The sequence below is a fragment of the Ictidomys tridecemlineatus genome, chromosome 7 (assembly GCF_052094955.1).
Source record: "Ictidomys tridecemlineatus isolate mIctTri1 chromosome 7, mIctTri1.hap1, whole genome shotgun sequence".
Lineage (NCBI taxonomy): Eukaryota > Metazoa > Chordata > Mammalia > Rodentia > Sciuridae > Ictidomys > Ictidomys tridecemlineatus.
The window spans coordinates 81,418,040-81,430,247 of record NC_135483.1 but is presented as its reverse complement, the minus strand read 5'-3'; the positions used below and the strand labels follow the sequence as shown (position 1 = coordinate 81,430,247).

The following is a 12,208-nucleotide window of genomic DNA, read 5'->3' as shown; positions in this document are numbered from 1 at the left end:
TGGAGGAAAGATAGCATCTTCAACAAATGGTGCTGGGAAAACTGGAAATCCATTTGCATCAAAATGAAACTGAATCTCTTTCTTTCGCCATGCACAAAAGTTAACTCAAAATGGATCAAGGAGCTTGATATCAAAACAGAGACATGACGTCTGATAGAAGAAAAAGTTGGCTATGATCTACATACCGTGCGGTCGGGCTCCAAATTCCTCAATAGGACACCCATAGCGCAAGAGTTAACAACTAGAATTAACTAAAGGGTGAAATTTAAGGAAACAGAGTGACATTTTGATTGCATATGATTGGCAGGAAAGGGTCATTGTCCTTAAATGGGTATAACATTTCCGTTTCCCCTGAGACTTGCTGTGTAACGGTGTGCTTACCCTAACAACATCATAGAAGGCATTGCATTTTTTTTTAAGATGGTAGAATTCATGGTCAATTCATGGGTACTTTTTATACCTACTGTACCCAGAGCCAGAGCCGCTCTTAAGCCTGCAACATTCTTGAAGTGGATGGCATTCTTCTATGATGAACATGAATAGCAGGGGGATCACAACCACACCACGGATGTTAACCTCCCAGCTGAATGCTTCCAGGGAGGGGGAATCTTCTGTTCCCCTGTGGTACAAGCCACAAGTTGGCACAATTATTTCAATCGGGTTTGACTCTGTGCTTTAAGAGCCTGGAGGAAGTTACCAGCTGGGGAGGTCCAGTTTCTACACAGGGCTTAAGGCAGAAAAGCCATTGAGGACTTTCTACAGTTTATTGACAGAGTAAACGAGGTGATAGAAGGAAAGGTATCTCATGAAGGAGCCTGGGTGGCCTTAGTCAAGGAGTTGATCTGGAAGAGACTAAATAAGGAACACAGAGCAGCAGGGGTGCCAGTACACAATGGCACACTGGATGACAGAATTTTTGGCCACCAAGGATATAGGGACACAAGCAGTTCAAGACTCTCTGCTGGACTCAGCCATGGCTATTGCATAAAAGCAGGACTAAGGAGGTTTGCAGACAGCTAGTCAGAGACCGCCAAAAATGTGTACCTTTTCTCCCCATTGGCCTTTTACAACCAGCTGGAGTGAATCCCTGAGGGTTAAAATTGAATGCTTTATGGCAAATAGATGTCACTCATTTTGCCTCTTTTGGAAATTTAAAATAGATTCACATAATGATTGATATCTATCAGTGCCGTGTGATAGCCACAGCCCCCACAGGAGAAACCACAATAAAGATCATCTCCCATTTATTGAAATGTTCTGAACTATGGGTGTTTTCATGTGTATTAAAATTGACAAAGGGCCAGCCTCTATTAGCAAGACATTTCAGATGGTTGGTGATGATCAGCATATACAACACTTAACTGGGATCCCCTACAACCCGCAGGCTCAAGACATCATAGAAAGAACTTGCAGACCATGCTCCAAGCCAGAGAGGGCAAACTATACCAAGTCCCATCTCGATGCCTTCAACAAAACCTTATTTGCTTTAAATTTTCTTTCAATTTCAAAATTTTCTATGGGAACAGAAGCCCATTAACATAAGGCCTGCCTCACAGGGCCCTCCTATCTACCTATGGTCTCATGGAAGGATCCCATCACAAATGCATGGCATGATCCAGGGGCCCTCCTAACCAAGGGTCAAGGGTTTGCATATGTTAACAGGAGCCTCACTGCATCTGGGTGCCTGCCAGAAAGTCAAGCCTTGGACCCCCCAGAGCTACAAACCAAGAGGTTGAAGGAATTAACTCTGGAGGAAAAACCTTATAAGCAAGAGACTCAACACAAACAGATCTCATATAAAGTAGCCTGGGTGATCTTAAAGGTCTTGTTGAACAAGCCACCAGATTGGCCATTTTGCCTGATGGCAACACCATCCCTGAGCCTACTATGAGAGTGGTCCTACTGTGTGCAATGTTCACTGACAACAGTAAAGCCTCCCATCAGGTAAATTGGCCTTTGGTCTCTAGGCCATTACCTTTAGCAATTGCTAATTCAGAAGGGGCTTTTCTTAAGCTCTTCTCTAATAATTCCAACCTTATTGATCCTGAGCTATCCATCCAGGATGTAACCATACCCTGGAATGCCAGAATTTCCACACCAACTCTGCCCATTTTTTTCTCCATAGTATATAATAAAACCTATGATCCAGGCAGTCCCCTCTGTTTTACTATTGCCCATGAAACTGTTGTAGATAACTATAATCAGGCATATGTTGGGATATCTCTCACTGACCTTAGAGTTATAGTTAGTGCTACCTAAAGCCATAGACTCCCCCATGGCAAATGAAAGAAACCCTGGTGGCCAACATGTCCAACAATGCTTTTTGGAAAACCCCCCCTCAGATAATGATAGCATGCCGTGGAATCAATGTGTCACTGACATACCTCATCTCCTTGATAAGAGGAACTTCTCTGGGAAAGAAAAATATCTATGCACCTGGGTGGGTGCAGCTCTCTGGAATGTAGCTGATGTGCCCCAAAACCATATGGGCCACTGCAGTACCTGCTTCACGGGACAAGCTGTTACCAACTGTTATGCAGGAAATCAGTATGGCATAATGGGTATCACACCTATATTGCTAGCTGCTAGCTCCATCAAAATGGCAGTAGCCAGCTGGATGAATGGGTCTATAGTGAGCCCAGACTCTGACCATGGATTTGCCTTGTGCCAAATTACACCCATATCCACGATGCACATGTTGTGTACACCAACCTTTGCCATGCTAATAATCAATGATACTGATGACATAAATATCATTCATACAGAGATCTCTTGTGCAGTCAATACATCCATCTGGCTTACAAATTGTCTAACTCCTACTATGAAAACTAAAAATTATATTTATCCTTAGAGTGTCCCCAGAAATCTGGCTTCCAGTGAGCCTGTCCAGAGAGTGCAGGGGTCCTTCGGACATGGAGATGAAGAACCTTCTGAAGGAGATCCTGCACTGGACAAGACATGCAATTAGCCTCGTCATTGCTTGGATTATCGCCCTGGTAGCCACCATTGCCACCACAGCCACTGTCACTGCTTTGCTCACTTTGAGGGTCCAGATGGCTCAGACTATGGACAAGTGGTCTACTGCTATGGCAGAAGCCCTTGTCATTCAAAATGACCTAAATAAAATGTCCTGAGCTGCTATTTTAGTCATTCATCAAGAACTAGACCTCCACCAGGAACAACTAGATATTCTATTTATGTTGCATATCTCACTTGTGACCCTGAATTCCATAGCATTTGTGTCACCCAATATTCTGTGTCTGAAAATGTAACCTTACACCTCTCTAATTTTTCTCAGTATATTAAGGGGGCTTGGGATGCTGACTATGTTATGACCATGCATAACCTTACCACGGCAATAATCAAAACCAATGAGACGAAGGTGTCTATCTTGACAACCTCCTCTTTCCTCCAGGGAGTTAGAGTCTGTAAACAAGTCAAAATGGCACCTGGCAAATGTTAGAGTCTGTAAACAAGTCTGGATGGTGCCTGGCATTTTGCCAGAGGGAGTGGTTTGTGAAGTAACTCCATCAAGCCACTAAGTGTGGAAATTCCTTATTGGTTGACTGCTGTATCTAATTTATGTTAATTAGATAAGCTGTGTGGAATGTATAAATACCTCTGTTGTCCTACAATAAACAGCTCCCACTCCTGCTGTATCAATATACACAAGTTGTTCATCATCCCCTGGTTATTTTGCTGCAGCCAGACTGCAGAACCAGGGATTGACTGAACATTGGAAAAACCTGATAGCCAAATTAACTAAGTCATATAATGCTATCACCCTGGCCCTACTGTTTATGATAGTGATAATATTTTCTTGTGTTGTGTGACACTTATGTAATCCTGTGAAGGCCGGGGAATGGAAAACAGCAATGCTGTCTGAAGTCCTTGCAGCACAGTCAGAGGGGAGAGATGTGGGGACAATTGCATGGAGTATTGCATACATGGCATATGTTAAGGGCATCTGAGTGGCAGGCCACTCCTCCATGCTAGGCAAGTGAGCAGCAAACCCCTTACTTCATAGGCATAGCCTTGGGTGTGAGTGCATATATTGCAGCCTTGCACTTGCTCCATGGCCCAATACTTGATTGGTCTTTGCAAGGACAGTTGCCCAGAAATTGTATTGGCTGCCTATAATCTGCTAAGCTACCACCTGAGTATGTATACACACACACACACACACACACACACGGTAACTGCATAATAAAATCATACCTGCTTTATGCTTGGTCTCTGGAGGTCTTGATTAGTACCTCTGCAGCCACACACTCCTCTACCCTGTTCCATGGACTCCCTCGGTGAACGAGAGAGCCCTTGCATTCAAGGATGTTTCATCTGCTGCTATGACTGCAGCTCACAGACTCCAGCTCTGTCTCTGTTTTTCCAATTTCCTTTCAAGTGCACTTTCATGTGATGCCACAGCTTGGATCCTGAAATCTTCAGTCTGAAAATGTTGGTGCACATGAGCAGTAATGTAAAAACTCAGGTGACCCACGTGAGAATGGAGTGGGGAAAGAGGGTGCCTATCAGACATTGTAGAGAGAAGACCTTCAGAGCCACAGGAGGCACGAGGAGACTCTGCCCAGAATCCAGGCATCATGACATGTGGAATGGGTATGGGCTAATTTGAACTTTGGATGGAAGTGAGAGAACTTGGGGTTTCCAGATGATTGGGACAGACTTTTTTTGTGAAAGGAACTTGGAGGAAATTTTGAGCACACCTCTCCCCAGGTGGTTGTTATCCAGAACAGAATTCAATCAAGGGGCAAGTGAAATGTTCCCCTGGGGACTCCATTGTCCTGGGCTTCCCAGTGGGATCCTGTCATCTAATTATAGACACTAAAATGACAGGCTACGGAGAGATGAGCTCACCACACCCTTTCCTTAAAAGTGGACAGGTTATTCTCAGGTGCACCAAGTGGCTGGCATCCATCCAGCCAAGCTCTTCTCTATTTCCCCAAATGTAGGCTGTGAGTACATGGGCTTCTAGTAGGAGAGAGGAAGGGGCAAACTGCGTGTCCTAGTGTCCTACATTTAATCTCACAAAATAAATATGAATGCTGCCTCTCCATATTGTGTGTTTTGCCCAGTAGCCAATTTATAGTGAGAGGGCAGTGGTCCTGTGTCACCTTTACATGAGAAGACAAGTGAACCTGATTGTGGTTTCCTTTTTTTGTCCCTAAAGATCTAGGAATATAATTTTCAATAGTTGAGCAGAAAGAATATATGGTCTATTCATCTGGTCTCTTTTTATTATTCATTTTAAAATTCTACTTCCCATTTTCCTAATAATGTTGTGTCTGATAGGCATTTTGTTAGGAAGAATATTTGGAAAAGTTTATCCTCATTCTGTTCAGGTGTCTGTGCCCACATTTGTTTTTTAAGTTCATATTTTCATGCAAATGCAGTTACAGAACAAATGTGAACCTATCTCCTTTTCTTCCTCTTTAAGCAATTTGAACTTGCCTCAGGTCATTATTGACATCATCAGGAAAACAGATCCTCCTGCAGGTATGTTGGGTTTCCCAGTAAGGAAAGCTTAGTGTCTGTGAGGAAGCTCCTTTGGAGTTTCCTGTTGTTGTTAAAAAAGTAACTTTTCTTATAATGAACCTGAAGACATATTTCAAACTATTGTTATTGTGTATTCACAGCTGGGAACCCTGAGCTTTACTGAAATCTTTCCAATGTATGGGAACAATGGGTGATCATCAACCAGATTTTTCAGAAATAGCCATCACTCATTTATCCAAATATTGTACAGGCTTTCCTCTTTCATATTCTTGTAGCTTGTACATTTCACAGTGGTCTTTCACACAGCATAGCACCTGGCTGGTAGTGGTTGTGCCCTCCCTGATGTGCAAGCTGTTCCTCCCTAGTGCTCTTTATAGTTTCCCAGCTAGAACTATGATGCAAAGTAAAGCTTACTGCCCATTTTCCCCTCAGTCACAAATTCACATGAAGCAGGACCAGCCCCTCCAAGAACTCAATTGTTCATCTTTAGTTAACATACAGTAGGCAATGGGAGCAGGGGGAAGCTTAAGTACATGGAAAAGATAAAACAAATTATGCCCCTCTGTTGTTGTTGTTGTTGCTGTTATTGTTGTTGTTGTTATTATTATTATTATTTTGGTACCAAGGTTTGAACCCAGAGGTTCTTAACCACTGAGCCACATCCCTAATCTTTTTAACATTTTATTTAGAGATAGGCTCTTGCTATAAGGCTTAGGTCCTCACTAATTTGCTGAGGCTAGTTTCAAAAATGCAATTCTCTTGCCTCAGACTCCCATTCTGTGGGGATTACAGATGTGCACCACCATGCCCAACCCATGTTACTTTCCCTGTGATTTATGTCCCCCTCTGTGGACTGTCCAGTACTTTTTAGGATAGTTTACTTTATCTTGTTTTAAAAAATGATTGTTTTTGCTTCAAACTGTATGTTTCCAAGTACCATCACTGTGTTAATAGCCTTAGATGAGGAGGCCCCTTGAACACATTGCAGTGGGGTAGGAAGTTTTCATCTTGTCCCGGAGCCTCTAGTCTCTTCTGTGCTGAGTGCAAGGACTCATGGCTGGGAGAGGACTTGCCTGGTGATTTATTTTAGCTTGTATTATGAAGGCCTCATGTTCACCAGAATATAATATAAAGGAGATATTAACACAGACATAGCTATATACTTACCTTTAGAACACTTACATATCTTATAAAATTTAAGTGAATAAGGCCTATGTGTCTGATGCATATGATAAATGAATACATCAGTATGTGATCTAAACTTTGGACAGAAGCCAGGCTCAGTTGTGCATGACTATAATTCCAGGGGCAATGTTGAGGCAGAAGGATAATTTCAAAGCCAGCCTCAGCAGTCTAGGAAGGCCCTAAGCATCTTAGCCACAACCCTGTCTCTCAATTTTAAAAATAGGTGGAGTGAAATGAAAATGTTGGTCAGTGATCAGTTACCCATAGGTACAAACCCTGGAACAATATATATATATATATATATATATATATATATATATATATATATATATATATATGGAGAGAGAGAGAGAAAGAGAGAGAGAGAGAGAGAGAGAGAGAGAGAGAGAGAGAGAGAGAGAGAGAGAGACCTGGGCAACTCTAGAAACATGTGATCTCTCCTTCTTCTTCACAGTTAGTTTTTGTAGTTAGTGTGTTCTCTTACTCTCATATGCACTGGAGAAAGGGTATTTTTTTTTCTTGCTACTATCCTGGAATTTCACTTTCAGAAAAAATAAGAATTTCTGGTCATTTTAAAGCAACAATGAACTGAGGTTTTAGTTCCTGTATGGTACTGGAAATTCATGGCTTCTCCTCATCCATGCTTTCTCCAAAATATCTACCTTTGAACGAACAGATTTTTAAGTAACACTGAAGAAAATTTTATCAAATTCTCTGTTGTACAGGTGATTAAAATGTTACTATAAATTTTATAATGGTAGGTGTTTGAGTGGCCCCATGTTTTCAAATGAATTAAACATAATGAATCAAAGTCTCCATTTCCCAGAAATGGCATAAAAGAATGCAACTTCAGCAATATCATTTTAAATTTTTATTGTAGAATGTTGTAAATAAATGAGAGAGAGAGAGGTAGATAGATGATAGATAGATCATAGATAGATGATGATGATAATGATGATGATGAAGAAGATAGATAGATAGATAGATAGATAGATAGATAGATAGATAGATAGATAGATAGATAGATAAAACAAACCCTGGAAACCCTGAGCCTTTCTTAAATCTTTTCAATTCACAGAAACAATGGATAATATATATATTGTAAAGACATACTGTAAATCTTCACCAGTACATGTATTACCTTGAAATAAACAGGTATATGAGAAGAGATGTGCATCAGTTTTATGTACAAGGACATCCTAGAATAACAGGGCCATGTGCCTGTGATCATCTGTGATCCATAACACATCTAACAGATGTGCCCTTATGTAAAATACTTCAAGTGTCTTTCCCAAGCTTGTCCTGAGAGCAGACCAAATATGCTAATGAGTGAAAAAATAAAATTATCATTTTTGCCTGTTCACCAAATTTCAGGAAAAAATGAACTTTTTCCCTAAAATTTTTTTATAGAATTTTTCTTTCAGTCAATTACTGCATGTCCTCACTCATGTAGGGAATCTAAATATGTTGCCCACATAGAAGTGCAGCTCAGCAGAGGCTGGGAAGAGGCAGTGGAAGGAGTAGTCAGAGGAGAGGTGAGGGGCATCTGGGCACAGCTGCAGGGCTGGGGGTCAGTATTTCTCATGTCTATAGTTCAATGTAGTCGCCAGAGTCTACATCAGGTGATTACAGGTGACCAAATGAGAATTTTGAGACTCTGCACACTAAGAAATTATACAATTTGAGATAATCAAAATGTTAATTCCCCTAAAGTGTTCAGCTAGCAATGTCAACATGTATTGAATTCTAATATGAGACTCCCTAAGTTCAGATATTATGTCAGCTAAAGGTTAAAATAAAAAAAATCTGCATTTCAATGTTTAAACAAAACCTGTACTTACAATCTGAATTCTCATGTGGCAACAAAAATGTTCACACATCTTTAAGATGTCAGCTTTCCTTGGCACTTTTGGTTTTTGTACCAGGGATTGAACCCAGAGCTCCTTACCAATGAGGTACATCCCTAGCCCAAATTTAATTTATTATTTTGAAACAGGGTCTCTCTAATGTGCTAGCTGGCCTTGAACTTGACATCCTCCTGTCTCTGCCTCCTGAGTAGCTGGGAATTCCTTAGTGTCTTTTACATCCATAAGCTCATGAACTAATTTAGCCTCAAGACTTTGATTTCAGGTGTTATTATGGTTCAGTATGTGAAAACACAACTTAAATCTCAATTATTACTCATAGGAGATGCTTAAATTAAATTAAATATATATGTTTTCCAGGAAAACATTCTGCCAGTGAGTCATTTCAAAATTCTCTAGAATCAGAGCTGGAGATGAAGTTCAGTAGTAGAAAATTTATCTGGTATGTGTGAGGCATCAATATAATAAACCCAAGTATCATTTTTACATGTGGACCCCTTGAGTCAGGAGAAATAACATTGCATTCTTGAAGGAAGATGTAAAACTTGCACTCCAAAAATATTCATATTTCAAAGTTAGGTTGGATACTTACACTGTAAAAATTCCTCAAGTGGAGTGAATGTGTATCTCTTTTAATTATGTTTCATATATTTACCAGGATGATTCCACGTATTTAAGGTTTTGTTTTGTTTGTTTTTGATTTGGTACTGGGGCTTGAACTCAGGGACACTGAACAAGCAAGCCCCATCCCCAGCCATATTTTGTGTTTTATTTATAGACAGGGTTTCACTGAGTTGCTAAGTGCATCACAGTTGCTGAGGCTGGCACTGAACTGGCAATCCTGTAGCCTCAGCCTCCAAACTGCTGGATTACAGGAATGTGCCACCATGCCTGGCTACCCATATTAAAGTAGAAAAATACTGAAATGTGTTTCTGCTAGTATTTGACACTGGACTTGGATCACATAGGTCAAATTTTGATTTGATAACAAAAATTCTTAACTTAGGTAGCTGTTCAGGGGAATCAAATCATTCTAAAATCTATTCCATTTTCTCTGAACAGAGATTGCCAACAGATTGTAATTCTGGTAATTTTTTTAGCCTCTCTGAGTTGGTGATAGAGATGATCAACTATTAAGAGATTTCTATGAATGAAGATCTGCAGAAGTCTAAAAAATTGAACAATTCCACAGAGATCCTACTGTGCAGAAAGTCTTCCCTCTATACCAAATATGCTTCATCCTGTTTCATGCATGGTATCTCGTGTACATACACAATGAGGTTTTATTCAGCTTATACATGAGATGAGCCCAGAGCCCAGGCTCATGGGCTTCTCAAAGTTGAATACTTACCCTTTAAATTGAAGATTACATAGGTATATTCAAGCCATCTGACTTCAGAGGTTGCAATACTTAGCATTTTCTCTGTGAATGTATTAAAAAAATTGCATGTGTTCATGAACAAACCAGAATAAAGGTAACAGGAATCTAACGTAAATATGCATGGCCTAAAACACTGAGACTCCTTGCTTAGGAGGGTTTTCTTTCTAATTAAAGCATCACAATTTCAATTGACCCAAAAGTACATAGTCCTTACTACAGGAAAGGACACATAGGCCACCCTTGCACTAAGATATCACCAAGAAAAATTCAAGATTGTATCCGGGAAAGATTTTCTTTAACATATGACATTTTTTAAGAGAGAGAGAGAGAGAGAGAGAGAGAGAGAGAGAGAGAGAGAGAGAGAGAGAGAGAGAGAGAGAATGTTTTAATATTTTTTTAGTTTTCGGCAGACACAACATCTTTGTTTGTATGTGGTGCTGAGGATCAAACCCAGGCCACGCGCATGCCAGGATGCCAGGTGAGCGTGCTACCACTTGAGCCACATCCTCAGCCCAAAATGTGACAATTTTTAATGCACAGGTAACCACTTCATACTTTGCATAAAATGTAATCCAGCCATGATTGGAAAATGATGGGAAAAAAGAGAGGAAAGAATGGTTTCCAGGGTGTGTCAGCAAAACTTCAGTTAGAGAGGAAAGTGGGCATTGGGCTAGGCCAACAAATTTTCCTCCTGGCAACAGTGTTGGCTGAGATGGATGAAATTTAATATTTGGGATAATGAATTTTCTTACTTTTCTCCTAAGACATGTACTCCATGATTTCTTACCCCAAAAGATGAGGAAAAAACCACACAGTGCATGGCATTATTAACTTAAGAAGCACCTTTTACTCTGAAGTTGGAATTGGGATCTTGGCCAACACATCCTCTTTCTGTTCCATGTCATCAAGTTCCTCTGTGTTAAGAGGCTCAAGAACACAGACTGGATCATCAGTCTCATATCCCTAAGCCACCTCCTGATGCTGCCCACCATGGGATTTCTAGCTGCAGACACTTTTACATCTCAGGGGGGCTTGGGGGTGATGTCACATTTCAATCAATTACCTACTTGTACAGGTTGATGAGGGGCCTGTCCATTTCTGCCACCTGCCTGCTGAGTGTCCTGCAGGCCATCACCCTCAGCCCCAGAAGCTCCTGCTTGGCAAAGTTCAAACTGAAGTCCCCACAGGACAGTCTGAGGTCCCTTATATTCCTGTGGGTCTTTTATATGTCCTTCAGTGCCAACTTCTCCATCTCTGCTGTTGACAACTCCACTGTAACATCACAGGGCCTTATATTCCTCAGTGACTCCTGCACTATCTTGCCCATGAGCTACTTCCTCAGGCTTTTGTTTACCGTACTGTGTGCCTTAAGGGATTTCTTCCTAATAGGGCTCTCTTTCTTCCTAATGGCCCTCTCCAGTGGGTACATGGTGACCCTCCTGCATAGGCATAAGCGGCAGTGCCAGCACCTTCATGGCACCAGCCTGTCTCCAAAAGCCTCCCCAGAACAGATGTCCACCAGGGCCATCCTGGTGCTCATGGGATTTTTTGTGCTCATGTACTGTTTGGACTGCATTGTCTCCTCCTCAAGAACCATGTGGAACAATGACCCTGTGTGCTGTTCTGTCCAGATCATGGTGTCCAATGACTATGCCACCATCAGTCCTTTGGTTTTCATCTGCATGGCAAGACAAAGTGTTGCCTTTTTGAAATGTTTCTGGAGGAAGGACAGTCAACGTTGAAACACTGCATGATGGATCAGTTCTTGACCTGAGCTACTGCACCGCCAAGCACTGACACATCATGGCATAGTGAGTTTGCTCTCCATGTTGGATGAATGCATAAAGTGGTTTTTAAAAATGATTACATTGAAGCTTGAAACTGAGAATAATAAGTACAGATTATTGTACATATGGTTCCAACAAAGCTAATAACTTTACATTTTTGATTGATGTGTGAAAGGAACCCTAGGTAGTAAATATCACTTTCTTTTTCTGAATCAGTCCATACATTTATAGGTATGTGAAAGATTGCAGCAGTTTTAATAAATCAAGAATCTCAGAAATCTCCTTTATGCCTAATGGATTGTAAACATCCCTTATTATAACTGCCATCTCATCTATCAATTGAACTTTTATGAATATAACAAAAAAACGGATATAAGGACAACTACTATTATTTAAACACCATTGCTCAGGATTCTATATTTATAATAGTCGGTGATAGAGACAGTCTGATATTCCCAAGCATATGAATGTATGAA

At 40.8% G+C, this 12,208-nt stretch overlaps 1 pseudogene; it reads left to right on the top strand.

The window, feature by feature from the left end:
- Positions 1–2,912: 2,912 nt before the first annotated feature.
- LOC144365706 (vomeronasal type-1 receptor 90-like) lies at positions 2,913–11,687 on the top strand (annotated as a pseudogene).
- Positions 11,688–12,208: the final 521 nt, after the last annotated feature.